Source organism: Rhinatrema bivittatum, chromosome 3 (genome assembly GCF_901001135.1).
Source record: "Rhinatrema bivittatum chromosome 3, aRhiBiv1.1, whole genome shotgun sequence".
Lineage (NCBI taxonomy): Eukaryota > Metazoa > Chordata > Amphibia > Gymnophiona > Rhinatrematidae > Rhinatrema > Rhinatrema bivittatum.
In genome coordinates this window covers 435,923,846-435,937,766 of record NC_042617.1, presented here as the reverse complement: position 1 = coordinate 435,937,766, position 13,921 = coordinate 435,923,846, and the positions used below count along the sequence as shown (strand labels likewise).

Here is a 13,921-nt window from a genome sequence, read left to right as displayed (position 1 = left end):
TAAGAAAGTCTCAGATCATATTGAGGACTTATTAGTGGATCATATTTTGGCAAGCCTATTTTGTGATCAAGACACCACCACCCATCTATTAATACCCAAATAAGTGGAGATATTGCTAGAATCATAATTTAAATTACTCATCTGTTGAAAAAATGGGAAAAATTGAAGCTGCTCATACAAATGGTTGCATGTATGTATCTTCTAGCATAGTAACATAGTAAATGTCAGCAGAAAAAGACCCAAGTGGTCCATCCAGTCTTCCCAGAAAGTTTTTCTTTTTTTTTTTTTAAGGGTAGTAACCGCTGCTCTGTGCAGGATACCCCTATGCCTTCTGTTATGAGTAGTAATTGCTGTGCCATGCAGGTTACCCCCATGCCTTTTGTTAAGGGTAGTAACTACCACACCGTGCAGGTTACCGCAATGGTCTACATAGGACAAGCTGAATCGGGAAATCAGATACACTGATTCATGAGTATAAATTTCATATAAAAGATTCCCTGTGAGATATGTACTGGGAACTAGATCTGAACTGCTCCTTCATACCATCATTACAATAGGACAATACAGCAGACATCACCACAGTTTGCTATTTTTTGAGGTAGGGACAGTCTTGCAGATGTCATCTCAATGTAGCACGTGAAGGGTTAATTTAGTCTCTTATGAGAGAGAAATACTGTTATACAGTTAAGAACATAAGAACATGCCATACTGGGTCAGACCAAGGGTCCATCAAGCCCAGCATCCTGTTTCCAACAGTGGCCAATCCAGGCCATAAGAACCTGGCAAGTACCCAAAAACTAAGTCTATTCCATGTTACTGTTGCTAGTAATAGCAGTGGCTGATTTCTAAGTCAACTTAATTAATAGCAGGTAATGGACTTCTCCTCCAAGAACTTATCCAATCCTTTTTTAAACACAGCTATACTAACTGCACTAACCACATCCTCTGGCAACAAATTCCAGAGTTTAATTGTGCGTTGAGTGAAAAAGAACTTTCTCTGATTAGTTTTAAATGTGCCACATGCTAACTTCATGGCGTGCCCCCTAGTCTTTCTATTATCCGAAAGAATAAATTATCTGTTAATGAGTTACAGATATTAACAAGTAGCTTTGTGCTTAAGTTTCCTGAGAAACATACTGTGTTACAGCTCTTGCTTCACAATCCCTCTCCCTCTTCACAGCCCACATTACCCTTCCCTTCTCCTCCTTTACTAGAAGCAGCCTGGAAACAATTCACAACTTCCCTCCCCAGTTCTCCCCTTCCTCTTAATTTGAAGCTTGCAAAAATGTTGAAGCTGAAAACAGCTGGCATATGCCCAGATTAGTTTTTGGTAAAACTTCTTTATTAAGTAGATTATACACATAATAGGGTGAATTTTAAAAGCCTTACACAGGGCAAATTCGGGAGATATGTACGTGACTGGGATGCGCGCGGGCCGCGTAGATTTTAAGAGGCCAGCAGCACACGTGTATCTCCTGTTATGTGCATTGGAAAGGTTTTTGCAAAAAGGAGCGGGCTGGGGGTGGGGTCTTGGTAGGTCATGAGTGGGGCATGGGCGTGCCAGGACAGTGCCATTAAGTCAGTGTTGCGCACAAGCGTGCACCAGGATCACATAACCACGTAACTTGCTGCTGGTATGGACTGCAGGTAAGTAGTAAAATAAAAAAATTTAGGGTAATCAGTGGGGTTTTAGGGGTCGGGGCTGGTATGGTAAAAGGGAGGCAGGTTAGGTAGGAGGTTTAGGAAGTCTGCTCCTTTACTGGGGCGAACTCGGAGGGAACAGGGACGTAGGCCATAATGCGTCGCCATGCGCATCTACTAAAATCCCCCATAGACGCGCGCATGTTATAAAATTGGCGCATCCAGGTGTGCGCGCGCCAGCAAACGCGCGCACATGTGCACCCGCACACAGCTCTTAAAATCTATCTTAATATGAATTGCACACAATATTTACAGGCCCTTTTATAGTGATTTAACAATAGTGTTTCTATATGAATTATTATTTGATTGTTTTCATTTACACTAATACAGATATTATTTTGATTGTGGATGTTCAACAGTTTATGTTAGGTTTAGAAATTATGTTAGGTAGCAGTCACATATATGAGATATAATAGTGAAATATGGAATATGGATAAAAACATAAGAAAGTCACCATTTTAGAGTGGTCCTGAAACACACACAGTACTTTTTTCCTTATCAATTAAGTTTGGCAACACTTCAGGAGAGCAGGGAAACAAAAAAATCCCCATTGTGCATGTCCAACTCAAAGATGTAGTAGGCCAGATTGACAAACTAAAGAGTAGCAAATCACCTGGACCGGATGGTATGCATCCCAGGGTACTGAAGGAAATCAAACATGAAATTTCAGATCTATTAGTTAAAATTTGTAACCTATCATTAAAATCATCCAATGTACCTGAAAGACTGGAGGGTGGCCAATGTAACCCCAATATTTAAGAAAGCTCCGGGGTGATCCAGGTAACTAGAGACCAGTGAGAGCCTGACTTCAGTGCCGGGAAAAATAGTGGAAACTATTCTCAAGATCAAAATCGTAGAGCATATAGAAAGACATGATTTTAATGGAACACAGTCAACATGGATTTACCCAAGGGAAGTCTTGCCTAACAAATCTGCTTCATTTTTTTTGAAGGGGTTAATAAACATGTGGATAAAGGTGAACCGGTAGATGTAGTATATTTGGATTTTCAGAAGGCGTTTGACAAAGTCCGTCATGAGAGGCTTCGAAGAAAACTAAAAAGTTATGGGATAGGAGGCGATGTCCTTTTGTGGATTACAAACTGGTTAAAAGGCAGGAAACAGAGAGTAGGATTAAATGGTCAATTTTCTCAGTGAAAAAGGGTACACAGTGGAGTGCCTCAGGGATCTGTACTTGGACTGGTGCTTTTCAATATATATATAAATGATCTGGAAAGGAATACGATGAGTGAGGTTATCAAATTTGCGGATGATACAAAATTATTCAGAGTAGTTAAATCACAAGCGGATTGAGATACATTTCAGGAGGACCTTGCAAGACTGGAAGATTGGGCATCCAAATGGCAGATGAAATTTAATGTGGACAAGTGCAAGGTTTTGCATATAGGGAAAAATAACCCTTGCTGTAGTTACACGATGTTAGGTTCCATATTAGGAGCTACCACCCAGGAAAAAGATCTAGGCATCATAGTGGATAATACTTTAAAAATGTCGGCTCAGTGTGCTGTAGCAGTCAAAAAAGCAAACAGAATGTTAGGAATTATCAGGGAGGGAATGGTTAATAAAACGGAAAATGTCATAATGCCTCTATATCGCCCCATGGTGAGACCGCACCTGGAATACTGTGTACAATTCTGGTTGCCGCATCTCAAAAAAGATATAGTTGTGATGGAGAAGGTACAGTGAAGGGCAACCAAAATGATAAAGGGGATGAAACAGCTCCCCTATGAGGAAAGGCTGAAGGGGTTAGGGCTGTTCAAGCTTGGAGAAGAGATGGCTGAGGGGGGATATGATAGAGGTCTTTAAGATCATGAGAGGTCTTGAACGGGTAGATGTGAATCGGTTATTTACACTTTCGAATAATAGAAGGACTAGGGGGCATTCTATGAAGCTAGCAAGTAGCACATTTAAGACTAATCGGAGAAAATTCTTTTTCACTCAACGCACAATTAAGCTCTGGAATTTGTTGTCAGAGGATGTGGTTAGTGCAGTTAGTGTAGCTGGGTTCAAAAAAGGTTTGGATAAGTTCTTGGAGGAGAAGTCCATTAACGGCTATTAATCAAATTTACTTAGGGAATAGCCACTGCTATTAATTGCATCAGTGGCATGGGATCTTCTTAGTGTTTGGGTAATTGCCAGGTTCTTGTGGCCTGGTTTGGCCTCTGTTGGAGACGGGATGCTGGGCTTGATGGACCCTTGGTCTAACCCAGCATGGCAATTTCTTATGTTCTTAAGATTTAATACCCCAGCATATGATAGAATCTATGGATTCCTGCTAAGAGCTACAGATTAGCACAATCATCTTGGCAAAGACCCAGAATCCCCAGCACTGTACAGTCTATCAACTGAAACCCCCCCTTGTCCGGGAGCTAACAACGGGTACTCAACCAGGAAAGTGACAGCTTTATCGCTAGGCCTTTGGACATATATATATATATATATTTCCCTATTAGTTGCGGAAGATATTTACTGTGCTCAAGTACTGCTCTCTCTCTCTCTCTCTCAATATATATATATACTAGCAACTGTATCCATTCTACGCCTGGGCGGCGAGCCTTTTTATTGGCACATATGCTTTTGTATGGAAGCGTTAGCAGAAAAGGAAAAACTAAATTGTTTTCACCCAGGGCAAGGGACGTGGAGGCACATTTGCTAAAGCCAGGGCTGGCAAAGTTTATTTACCAAGCTGTCTCTCGCACTCCCCCACACCCCCTCTCCTCTCTCTCACACACGCATTCTCTCTCACCGGCATCCCCCTCCCCTCATATAGGCTCCCTCTCTCTGATACCCACACTCAAGCATCCCCCCACCCACCCTCTCTTACCTCCCATGCTCTCTCTCACACCCTCCCCACCCCCTCTTACCAACCATGCTCTCTGTCACCCCCCGTCTCTCACACACACATTCTCTCTCACTGGCAACCCCCCCATGCTCTCTCTCACACCCTCCTGCTCTCTCTCACCTTCCTCTACCTGACACACATTCTCTCTCACCGGCATGCTGCGGGACCCGCACCGTTTGCGGCAAAGATGAAGGGCCGGTGTGCCATTCGCGGTGAAGATGAAGGCCTTAAGCAGAAAATAGCAGCGGAGACCCCGGCATGATGCGAATGGAGCGCGCCCGCGGTACACGCTCTGTTCACGGCGAAGATAAAGGCCCTGGCGCGCCAATCGTAGCACATGGGGGCCTTCCCTTTTTGCTGCGAACGGCGCACCAGGCCTTCATCTTCTCCGCTAACGGAGCGTGTGCCGCGGGACGCGTTCCAATTGCGGCATGCCAGGGTCTCCTCTGCTATTTCCTGCCTGACCCGCGATGGCTGCTGTCCTTCCGGTTTTGAATAGTCTTTCGGCGAGGGAGGAAATTGGCGAGGTGAGGGAGGAAATCTGCGGGAAGGAGGAATTCTGCACAAAATCTGCTTTCCATAGTAGCGCTGAATTCCCCCAGGAGTACCTCTTGTAGCTGGTGTTGTGACATGGCCGCTGTACGGCGTGTTTGAGCCTTCAAGGTGGCCATGGAGCCGCCTGCACCATCTATCGGTGGGCTGGGGAACATGCGCGAGCACTGACGGACACACTACCAAACCCATTATATTATGGATCCTGTTTCATTTGTCTCAGGTGTTCTCATGAGTACTTGTTTTGTGCATATATTATACATAGAATATAGCTTTTTGTACTGTCACAAAAGCTGTACTCTGGTGTCATTATTTTCTTAGTGTGTGTGATCCAGACTACAAGGCAAAAACCACCATCCTTCCACCCACTACATGGTGCTGTTTTATTTTTAAAATATTTTAAAAGTGTATACAGGCCAGAAATATATTGTGAGAAGGAATCATTGTAGTTCTGAGTTGCATAACCTTGCAAAGGATGATGGAGGAACACAAGGCCAAGCCTGAACCCTTCATAGCTCTCTTTGTCGTGTTATCATCTTATATCTTAAGAACATAAGAAATTGCCATGCTGGGTCAGACCAAGGGTACATCAAGCCCAGCATCCTGTTTCCAATAGAGGCCAAACCAGGATACAAGAACCTGGCAAGCAACCAAATACTAAGAAGATCCCATGCTACTGATGCCAGTAAGAGCTGAGGACATTCCCTAAGTCAACTTGATTAATAACAGTTAATGGACTTCTCCTCCAAGAACTTATCCAAACCATTTTTAAACCCAGCTACACCAACTGCACTAATCACATCATCTGGCAACAAATTCCAGAGCTTAATTGTGCACTGAATGAGAATGAATAAGATCAGGTCAGACCAAAGATCCATCAAGAACAGCATCCTTTTCCAACAGTGGCCAATCCAGGCCATAAGAACTTGGCAAGTACCCAAAAACTAAGTCTTATCCCATGCTACTGATGCTAGTAATAGCAGTGGCTATTTTCTCTGATTAGTCTTAAATGTGCTACTTGCTAACTTCATGGAGTGCCCCCTAGTCCTTCTATTATCCGAAAGTGTAAATAACCGATTCACATCTACTCGTTCAAGACCTCTCATGATTTTAAAGACCTCTATCATATCCCCCCCCACCCCCCCCCCCCCCCCCCCCCCCCTCAGTCATCTCTTCTCTAAGCTGAACAGCCTTTTCTCATAGGGAAGCTGTTCCATCCCCTTCATCATTTTGGTTGCCCTTCTCTGTATCTTCTCCAGTGCAATTATATCTTTTTTTTGAGATGCGGTGACCAGAAATGTACACAGTACTTAAGGTGCGGACTCACCATGGAGCGATACAGAGACATTATGACTCCATTTTATTCACCATTCCTTTCCTAATAATTCCTAACATTGTTTGCTTTTTTGACTGCTGCAGCACACTGAGCCGACGATTTTAAAGTATTATCCACTATGATGCCTAGATCTTTTTCCTGGGTGGTAGCTCCTAATATGGAACCTAACATCGTGTAACTACTGTGTGGGTTATTTTTCCCTATATGCAACACCTTGCATTTGTCCACATTAAATTTCATCTGCCACTTGGATTCCCAAGCTTCCAGTCTTGCAAGTTCCTCCTGCAATTTATCACAATCCAATTGTGATTTAACTGCTCTGAATAATTTTGTATCATCTGCAAATTTGATAACGTCACTTGTCGTATTCCTTTCCAGATCATTTATAAATATATTGAAAAGCACCAGTTCAAGTACAGATACCTGAGGCACTCCACTGTTTACCCTTTTCCTGAGAAAATTGACCATTTAATCCTACTCCTGGGCCTCCCAGCTTCACATACCAAACCTCTACAAATGGTACAGAACACAGCAGCCAGACTCCTTACATATTCTAGGAGAATCGATCACATCTCCCCTATCCTCAAAGACCTCCACTGGTTACCGATCCACTTCAGAATCATGTACAAATCCATCACCACCATATACAAGGTCATCCATCAACATACACAGCTCAACTTACAAATTCCCTTCAAAAAACACACGTCCACCAGACCCATCAGGGAATCTTACAAAGAATCGCTTCAGGTACCACACGCTAAAACTTATCAATACAAATCACTCAGTGTCAGAGCGTTCTCAACAGCAGGTCCACCTTTATGGAACTCCATCCCAACTGACCTTAGACAGGAACCCTGCCTACTAACGTTCAGGAAAAGATTGTGAAAAGATTGTGAACTCGGTTCACAATGTGAACATTGTGAACCGAAGTGATGTTTTGCAAACGTGCCTCGGTATATAAAAAACCCCTTAAATAAAATAAAATAAATAAATAAAGATTGAAAACTTGGCTTTTTAAAAAAGCCTTTCCAAGCCTTGATTGAAATCCTCACCCAACATCACAATCACTTCATTAAAAAAATAAATAAATAAAAAATGGATTTACTATATTGAAATCGATTCTGCTACCCTGTAAATATTACTTTGGAATTGATTTTGCTACACTAAATATTTTACTGTTCAGTTATCTCCCCCCTTTTTCTTTTCCAGACCCAAGTTTTTACTTCCCTGTTTTATTGTAACTATTTCACATTCTTAACCATGATCTTGTTATTGTGGTTTGAGTTCTCTCTACTTTACACACATTGTTAAATGTAAACCGGTTTGATATGATTCTTGTCATGAAAGCCGGTATAGCAAAATAAATAAATAAATAAAATAAATACTCTCTGTTCCCTGTCTTTTATCCAGTTTGTAATCCACGAAAGGACATTGCCTCCTATCCCATGACTTTTTTGTTTTCTTAGAATCCTCTCATGATGGACTTTGTCAAGCACCTTCTGAAAATCCAAATACACTACATCTACCGGTTCACCTTGATCCACATGTTTATTAACACCTTCAAAAAAATGAAGCAGATTTGTGAAGCAAGACTTGCCTTGGGTAAATCCATGTTGATTGTGTTCCATTAAACCATGTCTTTCTATATGCTCTGTGATTTTGATCTTTAGAATTCTTTCTACTATTTTTTCCGGCTCTGAAGTCAGGCTCACTGGTCTATAGTTTCCCGGATCACTCCTGGAGCCCTTTTTAAATATTCGGGTTATATTGGCCACCCTCCAGACTTCTACAATGGATGATTTTAATGATAGGTTACAAATTTTAACTAATAGATCTGAAATTTCATGTTTGATTTCCTTCAGAACCCTAGGATGCATACCATCCGGTCCAGGTGATTTTCTATACTTTAGTTTGTCAAGCTGGCCTATTACATCTTCCAGGTTCACAGTGCTTTGGTTCAGTTCATCTGACTCATCACCCTTGAAAACCATCTCCAGAACTGGTATCTCCCCATCATCCTCATTAGTAAACACAGAAGCAAAGAATTCATTTAGTCTTTCTGCAATGGCCTTATCTTCACCAAGAGCCCCTTTAACCCCTCGGTCATTTAATGGTCCAACCGACTCCCTCACAGGTTTCTTGCTTCGGATATATTTTAAAAAGTTTTTATTATGAGTTTTTGCCTCTACGGCCAACTTCATTTCAAATTCTCTCTTCTCCTGTCTTATCAATGTTTTATACTTAACTTGACAATGTTTATGCTTTTTCCTATTTTCTTCGGATAGATCCTTTTTCAATTTTTGAAGGATTTTTTTTGGCTAAAATAGCCTCTTTCACCTCACCTTTTAACCATGCCAGTAATCGTTTTGCCTTCCTTCCAACTTTCTTAATGCATGGAATATATCTGGTCTGCGCGTCTAAGATTGTATTGTCCATGCCTGTTGAACACTTTTAACCTTTGCAGCTGCACCTTTCAGTTTTTTCTATTTTCCACATTTTATCAAAGTTTCCCTTTTGAAAATGTAGTGTTAGAATTGTAGATTTACTTATTGTCCCCCTTCCAGTTATTAGTTCAAATTTGTTCATGTTATGATCACTATTGCCAAGTGGCCCCACCACTGTTACCTCTCTCATCAAATCCTGCGTTCCATTAAGAATTAAATCTAAAATAGTTCCCTCTCTTGTTGGTTCCTGAACCAATTGCTCCATGAAGCAGTCATTTATTACATCCAGGAACTTTATGTCTCCAGCATATCCTGATGTTACATTTACCCAGTCAATACTGGGGTAATTGAAATCTCCCATTATTACTGCACTGCCAAATTGGCTAGCTTCCCTAATTTCTCTTAGCGTTTCATCATCTGTCTGACCATTTTGTCCAAGTGAACGGTAGTATACTTCTATCACTATACTCTTACCCAACACACATGACCATATCACCCCAGTTCTTAAATCACTTCACTGGCTCCCAATAGACCAGAGAATCAAATTCAAAGCATTAACAATAGTTCACAATGCAATACATTCAACGGACAACACAGCTCTCAATGAACTTATAATAACACACAAACCTCAAAGAATGACCAGATCTGCCAATAAACTTCAACTTGAAATTCCATCACTTCCTCAAGCCAAACTCACCAACACCAGGAACAGAGCTTTCTCCATAGCAGGCCCAAACTTATGGAACAACATTCCACAACATTTAAGCTCAATTCATAACATCAAAGCATTCAAAAAAGAACTAAAAACATGGTTATTCAGCCAAACTTTTAGAGATGGCGTGGGTTAAGAAATCCACCCCCTTTCGAACCATTACACATTGACGATCCCTTTCCTTCGACGATCCCCTCTATTAAACACTTTCTCCCCTCCCCTCCCCCCCCCTACCCGCCTCTTCCCCTCTCACCTCCCCTTTCATCGCCCTCGTTCCTCATGCAACCTTATCAAGTCTTTACCTGAAACCACCTAACATACCCCGAGCTCCTTCCCAGACCCATTTCATACATTATCCCTCCCCTGCTCAGATTGCTATTTGTTCCACATAATAGCTAATGAATATCATATATTATATCTTCGTATAGATTATCTCCTGTATATAATTTTCCCATTTAATATGTTAAATAAGGTTCTACTCTTTGAATGTTAAAGATAGTTATAAGATATTTGTATGTATTACGTTGTTATCCTGTAAACCGGAGTGAAGGCAAAACGCTATACTTCGGTATATAAAAAACCCCAAATAAATAAATAAATAAATATAGATTCTACTGAGCATTTAGTCTCTTGTATGATCTTTATCCTGTTGGACTCTATACCCTCCCGGACATAAAGTGCCACACCCTCACCATGTTGATCCTCCCTATTATTGCGATATAATTTGTACCCTGATATAGCACTGTCCCATTGGTTATCCTCCTTACACCAGGTCTCTGAGATGTCAATTATGTCAATCTCATCATTTACAGCTGTACACTCTAACTGTCCCATCTTACTTCTTAGATTTCTGGCATTGGCATACAGACATTTCAAAGTGTGTTTTTTGTTTGTATTAACAACCTGCTTTTCAGTTGATAGGGATAATTTGAAATCTTTAGCTCAGGTGATTTTTTACATATAGGCACATGAACTACGTTTGCTTTTATTGGAACCTCTCTGTTGGGAGGCCCTAACTCTCCTGTTTCATTAGTATCCTTCAAGGATATATTCCTCCGAACCATGCACTCCTGAGTGACTGTCAGCCTTCCCCCTTGTTCTAGTTTAAAAGCTGCTCTATCTCCTTTTTAAAAGTTAGTGCCAGCAGCTTGGTTCCACTCTAATTCAGGTGGAGCCCATACTTTCAGAAAAGTCTCCTCCTTCCCCAAAAGATTCCCCAGTTCCTTACAATACTGAATCCCTCTTCCCTGCACCATCATCTCATCCACGCATTGAGACTCCGGAACTCTACCTGCCTCTGGGGACCTGCACGTGGAACAGGAAGCATTTCAGAGAATGCCACCCTGGAAGTTCTGGATTTCAGCTTTCTACCTAAAATCCTAAATTTGGCTTCCAGAATCTCTCTCCCACATTTTACTAAGTCATTGGTGCCCAGAGGTACCACGACAGGCAGCTCCTCCCCAGCACTGTCTATAATCCTATCTAGATGAACACGTGAGGTCCGCCACCTTGACATGTACTGTCAGCCTTCCCCCTTGTTCTAGTTTCTGCTTTTCAAACAGGCTTACCCAGATTAGATCCCTTGTGTCTTAACCCCCTGATGCATCAATACGCTACTTGAACCTAGCTGTTAAATTATGTTTCTTTGTTTAACATGTTATCGTTATAGTTCTGATCTCATCTGTCATCTCCTGGCTAACTTTCTCTTTGTTCCTATAGTCCCTTCCCCTGTCCCTGTTTGATGTATTTTCTACCTCTGTTCAGATGTAAACCGGTATGATGTAACCACTAATACCGGTATTAAAATAAATAAATAAATAAATAAATAAATGTATGAACATCATCTTTCTCTGTATAAGTGAGCATGTGATACTGTAAGAGCAGGCTTTGGTAAAGATCTACCCCCAGGATGAGCAAACATTTAGAACTGCAGCCCACCCCCCTTCCATTCATACCCAAGATGGGTTAATATCGTGTGTGTGTGTGTGTGCGCATACACACATACACGCACACAATATTAAACCCAAAGGTAAACCTGTACTCATGTATTATTTAAAATATATTTTAAAAAATCCTTTATTATAACAAATCAAACATCAGAAAATACAAGACTGGAAAAATATTTTCAATATATGTTAAATAGTAAATGTTAATCAATAATTTGCATTATAATTGACATCATATTTAAATACATATGTTTAAAATAATATATCCTGTAACCACAACTAGAACCTTGCACCCATGTGCATACTCATGCCATGGATAGTCAAGCAACCTTATTAAAATATATCAATACATAAACTAATGATGACAATGGTGTAAATCTTTAAATTGTACTGTGAAGAACCCCAACAGGCTTCTTCAGGGGGAGTTTAAGCGTTGTTAAGCACCGTACATTACTGAGTGAAAAGCATATTTGCATGTGTCTGCTTTAGAAAATTGCGTGGTTGTTTAATCGACAATGAAAACATTATGAACTGCGCCTAGGCTTTTAAAAATTAGCCACAAAATTCTGAAGCCTCTTCAATACAGTCATGTGCCAAAATCTTCATTTGATGCAGAATTCTATTGGTATTTTAAACGGTGTGAGCTTCACTGCCGAAAACTTGCCTCTTCCTGTGACCACACAGTGATTCCAAAACCAGCTCCCCATCTTGGTCCCCCACAACAGAAACAGTTTCTCTCACTGGCCCACCGAAAGAGGCTTATGCTAAGCGTTGGCATGCTTACAAAGATGCTACTACACTCTGGCAGCTCCCTCCCTCCTGAGCTTGCAGTGCCTCCACGGTACCAAGACTCGACAGGATAGCCATTCTTTTCTTCCCTGACTGGGCAGCCAGTAATCCCCTCTTCAGGACTGTTCAAGCCCCTCAGATTTCTCACCATTGTTCTACCTCTAACACTGCCCATGCAGTACTTTCTAGGGATGTGAATCGTGTCCTCGATCGTCTTAATGACCGATTTCGGCTGGGAGGGGGAGGGAATCGTATTGTTGCCGTTTGGGGGGGTAAAATATCGTGAAAAATCGTGAAAAATCTAAAAATCTAAAAATCGCAAAACCGGCACATTAAAACCCCCTAAAACCCACCCCCGACCCTTTAAATTAAATCCCCCACCCTCCCGAACCCCCCCCCAAATGAGTTAAATAACCTGCGGGTCCAGCGGCGGTCCGGAACGGCAGCGGTCCGGAACGGGCTCCTGCTCCTGAATCTTGTTGTCTTCAGCCGGCGCCATTTTCCAAAATGGCGCCGAAAAATGGCGGCGGCCATAGACGAACACGATTGGACGGCAGGAGGTCCTTCCGGACCCCCGCTGGACTTTTGGCAAGTCTCGTGGGGGTCAGGAGGCCCCCCACAAGCTGGCCAAAAGTTCCTGGAGGTCCAGCGGGGGTCAGGGAGCGATTTCCCGCCGCGAATCGTTTTCGTACGGAAAATGGCGCCGGCAGGAGATCGACTGCAGGAGGTCGTTCAGCGAGGGTTCCGGCGCCTCGCTGAACGACCTCCTGCAGTCGATCTCCTGCCGGCGCCATTTTCCGTACGAAAACGATTCGCGGCGGGAAATCGCTCCCTGACCCCCGCTGGACCTCCAGGAACTTTTGGCCAGCTTGTGGGGGGCCTCCTGACCCCCACGAGACTTGCCAAAAGTCCAGCGTGGGTCCGGAAGGACCTCCTGCCGTCCAATCGTGTTCGTCTATGGCCGCCGCCATTTTTCGGCGCCATTTTGGAAAATGGCGCCGGCTGAAGACAACAAGATTCAGGAGCAGGAGCCCGTTCCGGACCGCTGCCGTTCCGGACCGCCGCTGGACCCGCAGGTTATTTAACTCATTTGGGGGGGGTTCGGGAGGGTGGGGGATTTAATTTAAAGGGTCGGGGGTGGGTTTTAGGGGGTTTTAGTGTGCCGGCTCACGATTCTAACGATTTATAACGATAAATCGTTAGAATCTCTATTGTATTGTGTTCCATAACGGTTTAAGACGATATTAAAATTATCGGACGATAATTTTAATCGTCCTAAAACGATTCACATCCCTAGTACTTTCTGTCTCAATTGAACCAAGAGAAAGGATCATTACTGGGGATCATAACTTAGTTATCTACTCAGAGAACCTTCAACTGGTTCTGTAATTCTTGTCTTTCAATAGTAAAACAGTTTGGTCTTAGCCTTACTGCTACACAAGACTGGGATGAGAGAGGAGGCTGGTAACTACAGGCCAGTTTGCCTCATCTCGGTGGTGGGAAATTTAATGGTGAAACTATTGAAGGAAAGGACAGTAAACTATCTAGAATCCAGGAGGTTGCTTGATCCAAGACAACATG

At 42.4% G+C, this 13,921-nt stretch overlaps 1 protein-coding gene across 2 annotated transcripts in view; it reads right to left on the bottom strand.

Annotated features, from left to right (window-relative positions):
• Positions 1 to 13,921, bottom strand: part of TRAPPC12 (trafficking protein particle complex 12) — a 350,210-nt gene that overhangs the window by 4,601 nt on the left and 331,688 nt on the right. The gene's annotated exons all lie outside the window — the stretch shown is intronic.